The 19540-nt window shown below is 44.8% G+C and overlaps 1 long non-coding RNA gene across 21 annotated transcripts in view; it reads left to right on the top strand.

The window, feature by feature from the left end:
* The window catches only part of LOC118451093 (uncharacterized), a 117405-nt gene that overhangs the window by 27956 nt on the left and 69909 nt on the right, over window positions 1–19540 (top strand). For 6 of the 21 annotated variants that reach the window (XR_014982465.1, XR_014982466.1, XR_014982461.1 and 3 more), the window contains exons 3-4: window positions 1581–1851; window positions 12207–12491. The exons of 4 other annotated variants lie outside the window; for them this stretch is intronic. This is a non-coding gene — a long non-coding RNA (uncharacterized LOC118451093). Of the gene's footprint in view, window positions 1–535; window positions 624–1580; window positions 2274–12206; window positions 12492–19540 lie in introns of those variants that run through there. 11 more of the 21 variants (XR_014982467.1, XR_014982464.1, XR_014982468.1 and 8 more) reach the window with 8 other exon arrangements.

Below are 19540 nucleotides of genomic sequence, written 5' to 3'. Positions count from 1 at the left end.
GTTTATAGCTCGAGTCGGGCTATTCTCGCGTCGGCAGGTACCGTGAAATCTGTTTCTCGTCGCACGAAGAAAGGGTAAGAGATTCCCTTTTAATTCGTCCGATTAGTTTTCTTTCCAGGACACCGAGGATGCTTGGGTTTTTGAAGCGACGCGTCCTTGAGGGTCCATTGTCGTCGCGAATAATACTGGAGCACTGGAAAGGATGTGTGTTCCTTCGGTCCTTTCCCACAGAGTTACCCGAATCCTGGAAACCTTTTTCCATTCTACGTATTTTTCTTTTTTTTTCTCTTTTTTTTTTTCCTCTTTACCCTCCCTCCTCTTGCATTCTACCAAAAAAGTATGGACTCTTTGCATGGGAACCTTCTTTCCGTATCTCTCTCATTCCTTTTTATCCACGATATCTTGGAAGGATCGTTCCTGTCGCTTCTTCGTCAACGCGTTAGACTTTGGCAATCCTTTCAGATTTTTACGCAAGATTTCTTACCTCTTTACACCTCGACTATTCCTTTCCAAACAGTAAGATTTTTTTCTTCAGTAATCCAGGAAACTCGAAGGAAAAAGAAAAAGAAAGAAAAAAGCTAAAGAATATCCAGGAAGATCCCACGTTTCATTGAATGGATTAGGTACGTACGTTTTGATGGATCAACGCGTGGATTGGACGATCCTATCGTTTTTTTTTCTTTTTTTTTTTTTTTCAAGAACTATCCCAAAGAGACTCTTTTTATATCTTTTTATTTTCGTTCATTTCCAAGAGTAAGCGAATCGTTCGATCTTCATAGGTGGAGAATCGTGGGAGAAACGGTTTCATTTTAATATTCGAAAGTTTCTGATTATTTGATCGTTTAAACGACGACAATAAGCGAAGGAAATTACATAAACGTTTTAACCTCTCACTTTCATGGAAATGAATTTCGTGAAGTTAACGGTTGGTAGATAAAGGATAGGAAGAGAAAGAGGGGCGGGGTCGTAAAACGTTGGAACAGAAACGCAGAAATTATTCTAAGTAGCGTGCCTTACGGCAACGCGATCACAGTTAACGGTCTTTACGCGCGGAAATCGTCTTGCGGTCTTCCATTCTTTAGCCTCGGTCGCCCGAAAGGTCAGAGCTTTCTTCCTCAGTCAGAATTTCCATGCGAGATTCTCGATTAGATAGTCACTGACGTAAAGGGTTGTCCACGAGTATATCCGCAGGAAGAGAGCGTACTCCTGCTAAAGGAAAGTCTTGGATATCTTGTATGGAATCGTTTGGACAGGTGATGCACCGCTGTACGTCCACCTCACGAACTTTCCTTCACAGTCGCACTTTTATGGCCTTCGTGAGAGATTTAGATTCGAGCTCAATGGATTATTCCTTCTCGTACCTTTGCGAACTCTAGTAAACGTTCGATCGGTTAAACGTATAGGAATGAAAGTGAATAATTATAAGGTGATTTTAATCGACGCCATATAAAATCACTTTAATCGTGAAATTTATATTATTCTTATTTTTTTGAAAGGTTGATCTATACTATTTATTCATATTATATCGATACGAATACCAATCTAATTGCGTATTAATTATTTGCAAATTTTCTTTATAGGATCAGGAATAAATTGAGGAAGCAGCACGTTTTTATTCAACAGAAACGAATAATAATTTCCTTCGTGAAAATTGCTCTTCCCGAAGGTACATCGAGAACCCATATCTTTTACCAATCGATTCGTCGACTTTCGGAAAAGCGAGAAGAGCAAAGGAGGGTGCGGAAGAACCATATGGCACTTTTCGGGCGCGTGGCACAAAGAGAACCTCGGCGCCGTTTTTAATTGCACCATGTGGCGACTCTGATGAGAAAAAGGAAGGAAGGAAGGAAGGTACGACACGAACTCGAACTTCAAACTCATTTCTACCCACAACTGTCAGGTTCCCTAGATGATGGAAATTTATCGAACTTGGTTAGTTCTTTCCTCGGGCCGTGTGTTTTATGTTTGATTTTTATACTTTCAACGACACGGTAACCGATCCGACACTTCAGGTGACTGTCAGCTGTTTCACTGATTCAAAAAGCGATATCACGATGACGTTGCACGTTCCTTTAACTCTGACAATAGGTTCACCTTCGATGGTCTCTTCCGGTGTCGTTAAGGCCAATCTTCGGACAGAGCCTTGGGAATTACTTTCGCGTATGAGAATAACTTTCGCTCGGTATACACACACACACACACACATATATATATATATGTATCTTTCCTTCAAATTCGAACTCATTAATGATTTTTCTAATCAATAAATCATTTTCAAGTGCTCTACGTTTTCATGGTGCTTTTGTTTGACATTAGCAAAATTTGTTCTCTTCTTCTTGTTCGAGAAATGGATCGATGCATCATCGAAAGTGCGACTAACACATGGCGCGTGCCTGGAGCATCGATTAAGGACCCCCATAAGACATTCGAACGAGCTATCTGCCACCTTGCCGATAATAAATCGATCCTTCGTGTCCAGAAAACGATCGAGGGTGTAGTCACTGGCCGATCCTTTCCTACCCATCCCCCATCCCTCCTGAGTCACGACCACCTTGCTTGGTTCTTGGATCCTCCTCTTTAAGTAACAAGGGTCGATTGGAGAATTGACTCGGCCGGTATTTCTGGAAAACTATAGGTTTCTTTCTGTTATAATAGTCTTTTAACGTCAAGAAGATCACAAAGTCGAAGAAACGTCTTTGTTTCACAAAAAGGCAGATACTCGTCGCATATTCATCCTCCTGAGGAAAAAGATCTTTTAACGGTGCATTTTAACAAGAATATTAGCCAGTAATAATCGTAGTAATAGTAGTAGTAGTAGTAGTAGTAGTAGTAGTAATAGGAAGTAGTGGTGGTTGTGGTGGTAGGAACATGCGACTCGTTCGTAATTCTATAGACTTATGATTTAAGGCAACGATAGGACAAGAGTCGCAAGAAAGAGCGGCAGTCAGCAGCGTGACCTTTGAATACTCGTGGAGAAGATTTAGAGAGAGCGAGTTTTATCCCTCGCGATTGTCCGGCAGTCGACTGAACGGGAAGAAGTATTTATGTATGCTCGGATCTCTTGTAAAAGCGGTACATAAGTAGCGAGCCACACCTAATAATATTATATCCACCGGGAGCCGCTTAACGAGGTCGTCGTTGTCGTCCACACAGGATCTTGATCGTCATCGTCGTGAAGCTCGGACTCTCCGCTATTCTCTCTCTCTCTCTCTCTCTCTCTCTCTGTCTCTCTCTCTCTGTCTCTCTTTCTCGTGGTCTCGTTATAATGGCCGCGTGGGATCGGCGTGAACGATGAATTTCGTTGGTGCACCTCGCGATTCTCTTTCCAGTCGTGCGATTCCTGGCCACACACGTCGAGCACCGCGGGTTCTCTCTTTCGCGTAGAAGAAGGATTTGCCATGAAACGAGGGAGATTGTAAGCGCGATGCACAATGAAATGAGGGAGAACGGGCGGGAGGGTGTCATAGGATAGCCTCTTTCTCTCTCTCTCTCTCTCTCTCTCTCTCACTCTCTCTCTCTCTCTCTCTCTCTCCAGGGATTTACAACCTTTTCTCCGAGGGGTCTCTCCGAGCTTTGCTCTTCTCTTTCTTCTCTTTATCTTTTTCTATTTGCTACTCGACACGCACAATAGCACGTGTTGCACGACCGCCATTGCTTGCCACTTGTTTCATATTGTGCACGTGTACGAGAAAGCGACGTGTCTTTGAGTTCACCACATTGATTATGCGATACGAGAGTCACATAGACGTTATTACAGTCACATATTTTGTGACCATTTGTATCTGAGTTCGAGTTAAGCGTTAAACGATCGATTCGAAGATAATTCAACTATGTCGATCGTAATTCCATCGAGATCCCATGAGAATCAAAGTAAAACGTAATCGTGTGACTTTTGATGCTCGAGAATCGATCCTTCGAGGTCGACAGTCGAGCGGTGTCGAAGGTTCTTGACCTTCGAGTTAACTCATTCCAAGGTTATTTTAATTGCCATTCATTCGGTCGGAGACGCGATACGTTCGTCTTGAGAACGACAGGGACCACTATGCGCATATGTGGGTTGAAGTGAAAGATTAAACGGAGTCATAATACAAGAGACTCGTAGCAAGGTGATCTTTCGAAGAGTATCCGAGACACGGGCTAGCCTTTCATTCGGTAAGAAAGAAAGAAAGAAAGAAAGAAAGAAAGAAAGAAAGAAAGAAAGAAAGAAAGAAAGAAAGAAAGAAAGAAAGAAAGAAAGAAAGAAAGAAAGAAGGAAGGAAAGAAAGAAAGAAGGAGACGAAGGATGAAAGAAACGTAGAAAGAAAAGGACGAAGGAAAGAGAGACGTCACGAGCACGGTGTCGTGTCCTTACGCGCTTGAATCTTTGTCGGATCATAGACTTCGTCCCGCTATAGTCTTCGTCCTTTTGGACACAATGAAAGGTTCACGATATAGTCGGTGGACTCTGAATACGAGTAAATGACCTCCATTCATGGTGGATCGCCCACCATTCCATTGAAGAAACGAGCCCGGGTGGACCTCCTTCGAGTTGGATTCTAAGATGTAGGTGCTCCTCCAGAAATTTCATTCTATTTCGATTCGCTTTTAAATACATAATTCACGCTTATTTCTAAAATTTGGATCGTTGTCCGATGAAATGGTGGGGTCATCGGTCGTTAAATTCTTGTCGTTAGAGTGCGGCAAAGATCAGCTTGGTAGGTCTTTAAAAATGTGCGACCGTGGAAGGAGTCTTTAGGTCTTAATGAACGAGAACACAGTTGCGCCGCCGTCGCCAGCGCAAAAGATCAGCTTGATTCGTGGCAGGCGGTGCTTTCTCAGGTACAAGTAGAGAGAGAGAGAGAGAGAGAGAGAGAGACGAAGAAGGTTCGACGCTGTCGGTTGTCTCTTACCTGACGCACGGCGACAGTCTGCAAACTGTTAAATAGCTGAGTTAGAAATAGCTCGTTTCTTGGCAGAGAGGAAGACGAAAGGTACCGCCATCCATTTGCTCTTCCACCATTCGCATCACTTCCCGCACTCTCCACGTTTCGTTTCGTTTCATTTCGTTAATTAACGCCGAGCTCGCCTTCGATCGGTTAATGTTAATTGCGCCGACGTTCGGCCAACCTGCAGCGGCTTGTCGATAGGCGTATCGCTCACCACGTGTCGCTCTGATACTTTCTTTTACCATATGGATTATATTTGTATATTTTATATTGTATATGCGTTAAGACACATTTATTATACGTATAGTTATGTAGGTTGATCGGAAGGGAAACGTTTCAGGCACTTTAATCGAACTAAAATTCTTTTTTACGCTTTACCGTAAGTATCCTTATCTCGTCGCATACCATTGGCTAATGAATTTTAACTTAATAACCCTTGGGTGCATTAACACGCATATTCCTTCCTCAGCGAATCAGCTCCTTCTCGATTTTCTGGCTCGTACCAGCCAGAAAACGACAAGTAGCTATTTCTCGCGGTGGAATTATCGCATGTACGGTTTTACCGGATAATCACCATTATCGTATATCTTCGTTTGGATCTATTTCTCGCGTCTCGCATATTTAAAGCGAGCTAATCGAGCTCCTATCTCCGGAACACGAGGATATCATTTTTAACGCGCAACCAAGGTCGGTTTTATCATCGAATCGAGAGAAGAGTCTCCCTCGCTTCGTTTATCCGTAAACTACTTATAAAGCGTAATCCGCGTAAGCGACGTCACGTCGCGTTTCATTAGAGCTATTGTTGAACCTTTTCAAAGGTATAGCCCAGGCTACGTTGACATCGTTTTATCTCTCACGGATATAGGTAGCGTAGCTCGTGTTCCCGATAGATCCACGTTTCTACCTGTATTCGGTGTTCCACGAACGCGGACGTTTTCTCTTTCTTTTTCTCGTAGATAAATCGAGACTCAAGGTACAAGTCGGTGGTTCAAACTACGTTCCGTTCGGAGCAAGGTAAATCGGTGATAAGAGCCAAGTCCGTAAGGAAAGACGTGGGTATTTGCCAGGCCGTGGCTCAGGGTGGTACCTAAATCATAGCATTAATTAGTAAGAGTTAATGATCGAGCGTTGTCGGAGGTAAGATTTTTGCTTGACCTCGAGGAAGGCAAGGGTCTCGATGAAAATCAAGGCTCACGTGTGTTTTTCCCTTCTGACCACTACCGGGCACAATTATTGGGTCTGGCTCGCGGGCCGAAGGAACGAGGGGTAGGAGGAGGATCGGTGTGGTTGCTGGCGCACTCCGTACGAGCCACGTCCGATCGCCTATCTGCGACTAATTAACACGGCCCGTTAATGAAGCCCACGTATGAGCCGCGCACGTACCTAGTCTTTCTCTCTTTCTCATCACCCTCCTTCTTCTTCCACGGCAGCACGTACTCAGAGCTCGGTTAGCCATAATCACGGCGCCTCGATATATAGTATAACGACAGGGTATTCGCGCGCGGTGTCTAATTAGCGCTTCTCGTACCCTCCTTCCCCCGCCCACTTCTTTCTATCATCCTGTTCCTCCCTCTCCCCCCCCCCTCTCTCTCTCTCTCTCTCTCTCTTTCGCTCATCGGTCCCATATTTTTCATAATTTTTTTTTTGATCATTCTTTCGAGATGATCCGATTCTACGTGAAATCAGCGTAACAGGTAGGCGGAATATAGTATATTCTTGGCTATCTTGTATGCCATTGACGAGAAGAGAGTTAGCGAGAGAGGTTGAACGGTAGTGCGGTTTTCTGAACGGTCTTAATCCAATTCCAGAAGCATTCAGGACGGGACCGTTTCCTGTCCATTCGCGGTGTAGAACGACGAAATAGAATGCGTGTGTACATAGTACGCAGACGTACGCCACGTTCAGAGTTTCATAAACTGGATTACGGCACGAAACGTCCGCCCGACGACGAGAGAGCATCCGGCTCTCCGAAAGGAGAGACCTTTGGACTGCCATTCAGGACGACTCTCTCTCTCTCTCTCTCTCTCTCTCTCTCTCTCTCTCTCTCTCTCTCTCTCTCTCTCTCTCTCTTTCTTTCTTTCTTTCTTCCTTCCTTCCTTTCCACAGGCGCGACTACTACACAACTTCTACTACTACTACTACTACTATTACTACTACTACTTCTCTGGAGAGACAGGATACGAGGAGTGACGGACGGGAATCACGATCCCCTTTGTCCGTCCCGCGGGTTCTCTCTCTCTCTCTCTCTCTCTCTCTCTCTGTTGCCCGCTCTTTCTCGAGACTGGACCGACTCGAAGCTCTGGCATTCCTCTCACGTTTCGGATCGGAGGGATAAAACACTTCGTACGCGAGATAAAGCGCTATACCCCTTTCGTCTCGTTAATACGAAGAAGAGCTTCGACTTGAGCGATCTTTTTCAAAGTTGACCACCATTTAGGACATTCGCCAGTCAGTCGGTCGAATAACTTCCTCTTACCATTCAAAGTTTCATCATACCATGTGAATTACAAATCGATAATGTTTGGAAATCTTTGGTAGGCAAGTCCTTAACAGATCTTTTCTTTTTTATTCAATTATTTCTCCCTCGTTACGTTCAATGAAACGTTTTCCAAATGAACCTGCGTTCGATTTCAATCGTTTGCCTTCGGGTAAGTGGACTTTCTCATTAGTGATCGTCGTATTATTGGCTCACGAACGAACATTTCTTTTCTTAAAAAGTATTTCGCTTTTGAAAGTAAACTAAATTACTCGGAGTTGCGAGAAGAAACGAGCCACGACCGACCGAACCGATAGAAGGGAGTATGTTAGAATTGCGTTTTGGTAATTACGGTGCCGCTAACGCCGGTGCGTGACAAAGGATAATGGGTCATTAGATTTCTAACGAGTATATAAATCTGTAGAAACGGCTTTGTTAATTTTAGAAACATCGTGCTACGTAAGACAACGGGGCTGTCCATGTCGCTAGCGATCCGAGCTAACACGCGATTTCTACATGTCCGATGGGCACGTTTCACGAAGGATTAAAGGTCGAACGACTGCGTAAAATTGTTTCAATGACCACGATTGAGTTTCTATTTTTCTTTCTCTCTCTTTCTCGACGTCTCGATTTAAATTCCGATTTAAATAGCTCTCATAATTTAATGTCTCACAAAGGTACGCATTATCGGCTCGTTCATTTTCTTTCGTTTCAATTCGATGTATCAATGAAAAGGAGGAGGAGGAGTAGGAGGAAAAAAGAACGCCCAAAGCAAACTAGAAAGGTGTTTCCGAGTTAGTACAAGACTACGAAAGCTGCGAAAGGGCTCGGAGAAGCGTGCTATCGGATCTACAAGGTTCGTTGCGTCGTTTTGTCTCGTTAGGATACACGATGGTGGGACACGCGTCGCGACCTGTTCTCGATCGACGTGGCTGACACCTCCAAGAGGAGCGTAGGTACGCGTACAAGGTGGACTGAGGTAACGTGTACGGTGACACTGCGCCTTAATAAATGCGATTGGTCCGCACGCGCGTACACGTATCCGGAGAGGGCTTTCCGTAAGGGGGAGCATAAGAGAAAAGGACAAACGAATCGAGAGAGAGAGAGAGAGAGAGAGAGAGAGAGAGAGAGAAGAGGAAGAATTGGAAGGCTCACGAAAGAGAGGACAACGCTGTTTTGACGCTTCATTGAGTGACGCTCAGAAATGCCGCGTGACAGTTTATCGTGTTTCCTCACTCCTATCTGCGATCTCGTCCTCTCGATGTTGTTCCTTCGAACGTTTCTTCTCCTTCCTTCCTTCCTTCCTTCCTTCCTTCCTTCCTTTCTTCCTTCCTTCGTCGTGCTCTTGCGAAGAAATAACGTCCGAGAGGGAGAAGAACGAAGAGGAGAAGAAGGATGAGAAAGAAGAAAAAGGAAGAGAACGGCGAAGAAGGTGGATCCATCATTGATGCCACGTCGTACGATCCTCGGGTGGAATTTTAAGCAGCAACATCTTGTCGAGCGCAGGATTTCGGCCCCTTTTTGCTCGATACGGTCCTAATTTCGCGCGCTGGGTGGCGCGTCGGCTTGTCAAAGGATCTCACGATAGAGAAGAACCTTTTCCTTTCCTTTTCTCGAACTGAGTAGCAGCAACCCTTTAAAGTTTCCGTAATCCGTTATACCCGAAATCGAGCGTATCGGGCGTCCGTGTCACCGGAGAACGACAAATCTCGTTTCTGGATCGAACTTCCTCAACTTGGAATTTGTTGTCGTCCGTCGAATTCTAAGCGCAATCGCGATAGCACCACGATTTACTTCTACCCCCTCGAGAGAGTGTCTACATTTTTCTTTCCTCTTTCTCTTCCTTTCTTTTCTCTTTTTTTTTTTTTGTTCCTTTTTTCTTCCTCTTGCATTTTCGCAAGTAGGAAGAATCGGAAGGGCTTCGTTGAAAGTCTCTGCGCGCACGTAAATTCGTACATATGCGCCATGGAACCTGCTTAAAGTGCGTGGAAGGGAGTCGTCTTCCCTTTCTCTTTTCTTCTTCTCTTTTACTTCTTCTTCTTCTTCTCCTCCTCCTCCTCTTCTTCTTCTTCTTCTTCTTCTTCTTCTTCTTCTTCTTCTGCTTCTCTTCTTCTTCTTCTCTTCTTCTCGTGGCAAGCCAGAGATTCGTGAAGATAGCTCGGCACGGTAGCTCGTCAGAAAGCCGCGATGAACCTTCCGTGAGCCGTAGCACGTGCGTGTCCGTTAGATAACATCGCTCGTAACTCGATATTGTTTCGCTCAAACAAATTAGGGGAATTCAGGACTCGAGGTAGAGGACCTCGACTTTTTCAAGGTTCATGTCCTCTTGGCCAGCACTCGGCATTTTTTCCCAATCTCTAGGAGGTGTGACTTTAAATTCGATTATCGTCGTCGAACGATTGCAGTTTGAATTGAATTAAAGAGAAATAATTCGTTTTAATTTTCTTACGTTATTTCGATGAAATTCGGATAAAATTCGTCGGGCAAAACGCGTGGTCGCGTCAGTTGAGTCACACGTTTATGATAATGATTCGTTTAAGAAGGGGCCCGACGACCAAGCGAAATCCATTCCCTCTCTCTTGAAGGAGACTCTGTACTAAATCTTGCCGACTTGCGGCCGGTTCTTTCTGTCCGAGGAAGTTTCCAGGAAGCCTTTTTATATTTTCTGCAGAGAAGAAGAAGAAGAAGGAAGGAAAGAAAAGGAATGGAAAGGGAAAGAAAGGGAAGGCGTATATGTACGTGTTGCGCCTTGGTAAAGGCCCGGCCGAAGGTTGCAACGTTTCACGAGCTCCCCATGTAAATCACGCCTAGCCCCTGGCGGCATAATTGTCGGCGTTAATAAACTCGCGACGTCGACAGGGCCACGTTTTTGCGTTTTTATGCACAACCTACTCGACTTCATCCTATCTGAGTTTTTAACAATGTTTAAACGAAACGAGATCTATCGATCGTCACTTATAACTCGCCAATTTTTATTACGGCGATATAATCTTTTGTTGTTGTTAATTTTAGCGTATAAAAATACGCTTCGTCGGATTATAAGATTCACATTATTGGATCGTCAGAAATGGTTGAACTTCTCGACAATTTTATTGGTATGTTAAACGTGGGTGTAAACGTCTCGCACTCGTTGAAGCAAACTGTCCGCTCGTCTTTCGTCCGATCGGTCGAACGAGACGAATCCAAGAGCCGGCATCGTCGTGAGGCTGCTCGATCGACCGTCGTCGGACTTGCCACCCAAGTTGCTGGAAACCAATGCGTATACTTATATATACTTAGCTACGTACCTATACCTGCATACATATATACGCAAGAATATGTTCTTTGACAAGTTTGCGCTCGAGACATGCGCCGTAATGCGTTAGCTTCGACGATTTTCACGGCGAGCTTCGCGTTCATAATGAACCAAAGCTAATAAGGAAAGCGTGGACGCGTTCGTGTACACCGAGAAGGTGAAATTGCGTTCCAGATTTTTTTCAGAAGAATGCAAGGCGGATACACTGACATCTGACACGCAACATCATGAGATAGAGTTAACCAGAGAAAGAGAGATATATATATGTGTATATATATATATATATATATATATATATATATATATATAGAGAGAGAGAGAGAGAGAGAGAGATGCAACAGCGACGATTATCTATTTTCAAGTAGATCCCGAGTCAAAAGTATTTTTCTCGCGAAACATTTTTTCGTCCTTTTCTTAAATTATTTAAATTTCATATTAGGGACACACAGAGTCTCAGAATTTTTCTTAAGAAGAAGCAGAGAAGAGTCGTGGCGAGCTCATTAACATATCCTTGTCCCAGGAGAGTTTCCTCGGGCCAAAGTCGTAAATAACTACGCACATGGTGGACAGAAGGAGGATGGGAGAAGTAAGAAGGAGTAGCGCAAAATCTTACGGGCGTAATGTAAAAGTAAAAACTCTCGAAGGGGGATGACAAATCGGAACAGGATTTCTCGTTGGCTAGATCGCAAGCGTAGCGAGCGTTACAACGTTTCGCTAATTAGGGACGTTTCAGTAACGTGGTCTAATAAGTTTGGACCAGCAGGATTGCTAGTGGTGCGTTTCCAGAACGTGCAGTAAGCAAATGGTAAGTACGGTGCGAGTAATCGAACCACCCGTACGCGGTCAATAAATTCATGCTCTGATTGCGCGTAAAAACGGCAATTACCGGTAGCCATCGTGCGTGAAGATATCACGCTGAATTACACCCCGTTATGTTCATTTTCCCTGCGCGCGGCACTACGCCGTTTGCACGGCTACCTACCTTCTATCCGCCTTCTTCGTCAGCTCTCCCACCAAGCGGTTGGACCGCGACCGAAAAATCAGACCCCTCCCGTGTCTGCAATAGTGTCGATGATTGCGCTCGCATGCATACCTGCTCGAACGTAACGCCACCCGATGATCTTATCGAGGAACGAGTTTGATCGTAAGAAGAATCACGTAGAAGAAGGGGTCGCGGGCCAAAGCGTATCCGTTTACTGGAGCCGACGTAATGAGACTTTGTACATCGAACGACAGGGAGATCATAGTAATTATCTCGACGTCAAGCAGGAAATTAAAATCGAACGACTCTAATGTATCTAAGTGTATAGATACTTATGTAATATTGCGAAACGCACCAATGATTTTATCCCTTTCGATAACGAGCTGTTGATCGCGTTGAAAATCGATTTTACGATCGTCTCGAAACTCGTTTTATTAATTCGATGCATTTACGATATTGGCGATCGATCGATATCGATTTCATCGCGACCCAATGACAACTCCTAATCGACTTTTCGTCGTTTCACAGAAGGATTCAGTTTGAATCGAAGAGCGTCGACAGGAAGAGAGTTTGATTGGACGTGCACCGATCGCGTAATTAGACACGCCTCATATCTCGTCGATGGCATTGGGCGGCACCCAATCGATCGTCGAGGGAAGACGAGAGAGAGAGAGAGAGAGAGAGAGAGACAGACGAGAGCCGAGAAGCAGAAGAAGGAGATGCCCGCGTCGAGACGAGGAGATTCGAATCGCTCGCACCAGGGATGTGTAACGATGTATCTAACTGTGCGAGTGTGAGAGAGAGAAACCATAGGTGGGTGTTCACTCGCACGTTCATACGTACGTGTTCGCACATCGCCGTATCCGTGTGTGTCTTCATTACGGACAGCCGTGAGAGCATTTAGATGATATCGTAATGGCAATTACCCGCTTGATCCTTCGGCCAGGGATCGTTCGCCAACTCCTTTGCCGGTCGGTGGCCACACCGACTAATATTGGTTCTGCTCATTATACCGATCTCTTACCGATCGTACCCAAAGCCCCTTGTCCTCTTCCCCTTGTCTTTTCTCTTTCTCGTTCTTTCTCTACAACCTTCTCGCCATCGTTTCGCTCTTCGTGGGTGTGTGACCACCTACCTCGCCCCCGTCCTTCCGGTACACATCCCGTTCTCTTTCTCCTTCGCCTCTTTAGGAACCGATCCTTGTCTAGTCGCGATCGCTCGAACAAATCTTTCCATGTACGAGAGAGAGAGAGAGAGAGAGAGAGAGAGAGAGAGAGAGAGAGAGAGAGAGAGAACAAGGAAGGCCGGAGATCGGAATCTCCGCGACACCAGTTCCGCGCAATTCTCTAAGGATATCCTTTACGAGGGGAAAAGGAAATAAGCGTATAGAAATTACTAGTTGAAGTTAACTAAGATATAAGATATGTGAATATAATGCAGCGATTTGTTTGATAAAAATGTTTTAAAAATCAAACGACGGAAACATCGTTCTCGAATAGAATATTTATATCTCAATAATCGATCTCATCGTGATACTATTACCATCAAGTGAACATAATATCGATCGATAATATACGTCGACGAGATTGACGCGCTAATTATGAACCATTCGGAAGCGCAAAATTTCAGCTTCTCGGTTGACTGCTAAGGGCAGTTTTATCGGTCGACGATGAACGACGGAGAGAAAAGTTAATTGAGTGTCCTCGCCCTGGGTGTCCGATGTTGTCCAACGTTGTCGCCGCTACCTGAGGGCGTGGGCGCTCTGATATGAGTTACGAGTCTGTCGTATTACACGGCAGAGACCACGGTGCGGCCACGGTGGTCCTGCCCTTCCCGAGATTACGGACCATTTATACACGGGTACGGGCCATCGAGGAATATCCAAGTGTCGGCTGGCGTTTCATCTACTTTATAAGTGTCCTTGTACGCGTCCCTATCGCACGAAGGATTATCGGAACATACTTCGTCATCTAAAGTTTGTCGATTCGTACAACTCTTCTCTTCTCGAAATCCTCGCTGCCGAGAATCTCTTTTATAGACCTTCGATATTAGTAACCTCAATATTTTTATTAGGAATCGATTGGATTATCGAGCGAACGATCACAAAACGTGCGTGTTCTTTCGAACGTACATACTTAGCACGTAATATCTTTCATTGATATAAAGTACGTATCTACAAATTTTACGAGGACTTTTCATCTCTCGGAATAGTTTTGGTGCGAAAAGAAGGAAACGTGTCGTAAGATACGCGTCGTGGAAACGGATGGCAGCGGGCACTTAATAATCAATAATTTATTAATACTCTACGTTCAACATTAGTACGGCGAGTAAATCAAAGCGTCCTTGTTTTACGGCTCGCATTCATTACCGGGCAGGTTGCATTCGCTCGTATATCTCCGTGAGTTCCGGAGCGCGATGAAGAGTGAGCGAGAGAGAGAGAGCGTGTGTGTGTGTGTGTGTGTGTGTGTCTGTCTGTCTGTCTGTATGTGTAAGAGAGAAAGAGAAAGATGAGACGGACAAGGGTGAACAAGAAAAGGGGAAGAATACTCGAGGGAAAAAGTGTAGAAGACGCGCAGAGAAGAGAGAAAGAAGAAGAAAAAGAAGAAGAAGGTATCGTTCGATGCTCTCAGCCCCGTTTTAACTCGCGATCGTTGTTGTTGTCGTACACATTGTTAGTTCGGTTTACGAGGCACGCTTTAAGTTCTTTACGCTCGCGTTTACGCTCCTTACGCCTTTACGTTTACGATCGTTACGAATGCCCCTCGAGGCCTCTGCTCTCGCGACAACTCCTCCTCGCGACTCGTCCTCCTCCGCTGACACCGGGATCAGCACGAGGGGTTAAGGCCAGAGCAAAGTCCTTTTCCACTTTCCTCTTTGCGAATCCTCGCCACGACGTACTCTCTGTCTCGAAATCCTCGTTATCCTCGGGCGCGGACCTCCTCGGAAATTTATCGTCCTGCGTCGACGACATCCGAGACGTCGACGGAGCTTGGGAGCTTAATGACCTCTCTTTCTTTCTTTCTTTCTCTCTCTCTCTCTCTCTCTCTCTCTCCCTCTCTCACTCATTCTTTCTCGCTAGACGAGTATACAGCTTAGACATTCAAAGTATCGATCTTATTCTCCTTCGTTCTTCGATTCGTTTTCTCGATACAACTAGGCTTTTGTAATAAAAGCTGAAAGTGAGATTTGAGCTCGAGAGAAATTGTCGTGTAGTCGTTATCATACTTTAGACATCGCGTGACACGCGACCTTCTCTCTCTCTCTCTCTCTCTCTCTCTCTCCCTCTTTTTCTCTCTCTTTTATCAAGGATCTAGCAGCACCTGTGAGAAATCGGGTAGGCCGGTAATCGTCGTCTCACGGTAGTTTTCTCGTATCTTCTTTCCATGCACGAAGACGACAAGAGTCAAGAGTACCGGAGAAAAGTGGTTGTCGTGGTGCGGAACGTGCGGGATATCGGACCGGTACCGCCGTTGGCGCAAGCGCGCATAATGAGAGTGATATAATAACGACGGACACCAGCGACTCGTACTCGGCGACACAACTCATCCCGACAAAAGGATACCGCTCCCTCTTCAAAGAGGAGAAAGAGGAGAAAGAGAGAGAGAGAGAGAGAGAGAGAGAGAGAGCGAGAGAGAAAGACAGAGAGAAAGAGATATGGTGATACGCACTCGAAAGGAAGGGAAGAAATGCACGGCATGTCTACCAGAGGAGAAACGCTGTAGCCAGTCGAGTTAATTAAGAGGATCCAACCTTGACGGACGTAGCCATTGTGCACGCGCGCGCGCGCGCGCGCGCACGCTTTTCTCTTCTACGATAGGCCTCGGCGCGCGTGATACCATCCTAAACGTACATTTCTATGTGTATCCAACTAGCAACCCTTCGTTCTTGTCGTTTACCATTTATAGAAGACATCTTTCCTTTTCGAACGTTCACTTATTATCTCTTTTTCTCTTTCTCTCCTCCCTTTCTTTTCTCTTTTTCCTTCTCTATCTAGAAAAAGTTTAATTATTTTCAAAAAGTAAAGAAAGAAATAGGGAAGCTGATGCGAGCAGAATAAAGTTAGCATAGTCTTTCGATCGCTTTATTCAACGTATTGTGCCGAGCCTCGAACGCGATACGGAATACTCTCTACAAGAGCAAGCCAGTTCTGCATAGTTATCTAACGATCGGAAGTACAACGTTAGTCACGGCAGGGGACAAGTTCGTAAGCGTTGCCTCGAGAGTGCGCGTGCGAGACTGTTAAAGAGTTCCTTCGGTTCCTTTATCTCCGAGACCTCCTTTTTCTTTTCTTAATTTCTTTTCGCTTTTTTTTCTTTCTCTCTCTTTTTTTCTTTTCTTTGTTGATTTTTTACGAGGAGGAAACGGCAAGAAAACGAAATAAAGCTGGAGAGAGCGATAGCGCGGCTTGAATATAAAAGGTGGTTCAGCGGTGGCGGCGGCGGCGGCGGCGGAGGCGGCTCGCACGCACCACGCGGAGATATAAAGCCGAGGGGGCGTCTTGGTGACAATTAAGAGGCGAGCGAGGCCACAAATCACCGGGCGGCGAGCTCTAATCACAGCCGCTTGACTACTTTCTCTCTCTCTCTCTCTTTCTCTCTTTCTCTCTCTTACTTATAACTTTTTTTCTTCCCTCTCTTTCGCACGTTTAATCGACCTTTCCGAGTCGCGTTTAAAGACACCGACTCTCTTTGCAGAACCACTCGAAGGTGTGTTGATTCGCACATATAGGAGTTTGATTTATCTTTTTTTTCTTCTTACTTTTGAAGACTTATTACGAAGAATGGTATAAGAAAAGTTTGTTCGTCTTCTGCGAAAGAGCTTTATCAAAAATTGATACCGTTATTAGCTGGAAGGCTTAAAAAAACAACTCGATCAAAAGCACCACGGAATCTATATCAAAGTTCTGGCCGGTCTTTAGCCTTTGGTAATAAATCGAAGATTGCGTCGTTGGAGAAGAGAAAAATGGGATACGCTCGAAGGATCTCAAGTACCGTATACAGGTGCGATTACCGTAGAATCTCGATCCTTACGACGTGCCTTGGGAGACGGAACAGGGTCGAGTCTAGGAGCGTCACCCTTCGAACGCCTTATGCTCTTTTTCTTCCCTTTCTCGACACTCTTTTCCTTATTTCACGGTACCGAGAATCGAGGATCGAGAGAGAGAGAGAGAGAGAGAAAGAAAGAGCGAAGCAACTTGTATATACAGGGTGTCCCATTTTAATCGATCGAAGATAATATGAAACTCATTAATGATAAAGAAATTGGAAAGAAACTTTGTCCATTTCGAGGGTACTCGTTAACACCTTACACCTACATCGTATTCGTGCAAACAGATTTTCTTCTACCGCTATTTAATGATATTCAGGCGGATCGATTAATATGGAACACCCTGTACGGTCGCGAAGAGATTGCTATGCTAATTCCATTAATGTCGCATGAATTATGGTCCGACCGGGTGTGGACGCACGTATTCTTCTTTCCAAGAGTTTCTTAACGTTCGGTGAACTACGAGGGGATACTTAAAAGAGGCGGAAGAGTCGACGATGTCCGACGAGTAGAAACGATATTCCTACGCGCCTTGCCGACTGGCGCGTATCTTAAGACCCGATAAATTGAATGCGCGCGAGCGGAACTGGCTGGTTAAGAGAGGGAGATGGGTGAAAACGAATGAATGCTGAGTGCGCACGAGTAACCACGTTATCGTTCGCGAGAGAACCATCGAAGAAGCGGTCTCGCGACGGTCGGCAGGTGAAAAAAAATCTCCTAATCTCCGGTAATTGAGATTCGATACCAATTAAAAGCGAACGCACGAGCGCGAGTAAAGTCGCGCGAGTCTCTCTTCGTGGTAATATCTCGGTATTAAATTCATTCTTACATTCTTGCCTTTTTTTTATTCCTTTTTGTATTTCTTTTTTATTTTCTTTCTTTCTTTTTTTATTTCTGTTTTTTCTTTTACCTTCTTTTTTTTTTCTTTTTTTTTTTTTTTTTCTTTTTCTTTTTCAACTCGCAAGGAAACGATAAAGAGGACTCTTTTGGTACTCGTTTTATAGAAATTTCCGATCAAAGCTAATACACCCTTTCGTAGTTGTTTTATTTTTACACGAACTTACGAAAGATATAGATGTAATTAAGAATTTAATTAGATAGGCCAGAAAAAGGGAACGATTCAACGTCTGCTCGTAGGTAGATAGATACCGTTTCTACTTGGAAATACCAAAGACAGGATATTTGATCGTGAGCAAGTTCTTCCTCGTCGGTTAATTCGCACCCACGCTCGATCATTAACGTCGATTCCCGACCTGCCTCAACACCTCGCATTATGCGCTCTGAATCACAGCGCTCGCGTTCAGGATCGTTCTGTCTCGATGGCCTGAAGGTGGCAACGTACCGCGCCCCACCTTCGCTCTCTCTTTTTTTTCTACTCTTTCCTCTGGATTGCATCCATCAGGCTCTATCACCGACGTTTTCCGTGCGCCATAAATAACGGTCATTCCCGGTAATTGTATTAGATGAGAACCTGTCACCTGTTCCGCACGGCAAGCCCTACGTGGAGAAGGAGAAGAAGAAGAAGACGAAGAAGAAGGAAGCAAAAGCTTGATGGAAAAGAGGAAGGGTTAAGAGGTAGAACGAGGACGAGGAGAGTGGGGGAAGGTGGAGAAGGCGAGGTCGATGATAAATCAAGCAACGGGGCAGCACTCGAGGGTTGACTCTTCTCGCGAACGACGGAGACGAAGGAAGGAGTGCCGGAAAAGTAGAGAGAGAGAGAGAGAGAGAGAGAAAGAGAGGATGGGGGGTGGGTGGGAGGCAAAGGTAAGGTGAGGTAGGGAAGGTACGCCAGTCCAAGGGCTAAATCATCGGTGATTGCGACGTGGGTCGCCCACTCTCTTCCTCACGGATCTCTTCCTCACCTCTTCCACTCTTCTCTTTCTGCGATGCTCGTACAAAGTTTATTTCCACGACGAACGCACATGCGTACGTACTCGCGCATACATAGACTCATCCACTCTTTCGTCTGGCCTCTCCAATTATTACCAAGTAATTACGAGAGTAAGATCGTTATCATATACCTACGTATAAAACGTCTCTCGGCAGTTCCTACGTCGTTATCATCACGTAACGAATTTTCTAACTTGGGAAGATTAATCGATATAATTTTATAGTAGACATTGCAAGAACAACGAACGCTTCGGGCAAATTTTATCGCCCGTGAATGCGATATCGAGAGGATATAAAGTCGACGCAGGATGATTTCGTTCGATAACAAAAGAGGGTCGATAGTAAAGCGCGATGTTTCTCGAGAAAGCTACTTGCTCGCTTTTAAAGCACCCGACGACGATACCACGCTCCATGCCAGATTGTAATTTATTTCTTCATCTTCGATAAGATGAATCTCCGTTGGGCTCACTTGGCCATCTATGAATTCCCATGAGCGAGGGCTGCCTCGTTAAAGGATTTAAGTACGGAGATTTAAGTATCGGGAATTGTCTGACGGGTTATCTTAACGACGATCTTAACGCGTTCAGGACGAGGTTTCCCGTTGGTGGATCGCACTCGAAAATCGAGTATTACCTGCCACCAGAAAGATTTAATTGAACGATTTTCCAACTTTCTCGGTTAAGATTGATGCTCGTTGATTAACTTACGATTTATCGTACAGGACGACGACTATGTAAAATCACTTTCCAAATTACTAGTATAATAGAGATTGGAATCGAGCATCCATTCGTTTTGATGCCTAAACCTAATATATAACTATTAATACTCGAAACGAGGTCGAATAATAAAAGGAATAAGAAGTAAAAGGTGAATCAAAGAAAGAAATGAGTAGAAAAGAATAGAGCTCTGGCGTCTAATCGTGCGGT

The sequence above is a fragment of the Vespa mandarinia genome, chromosome 8, assembly GCF_050613455.1.
Source record: "Vespa mandarinia isolate Hongniang chromosome 8, ASM5061345v1, whole genome shotgun sequence".
NCBI classification, from domain to species: Eukaryota; Metazoa; Arthropoda; class Insecta; order Hymenoptera; family Vespidae; genus Vespa; species Vespa mandarinia.
Note: the sequence above shows the minus strand (reverse complement) of the source record. Positions and strands in the feature narration are given on the sequence as shown.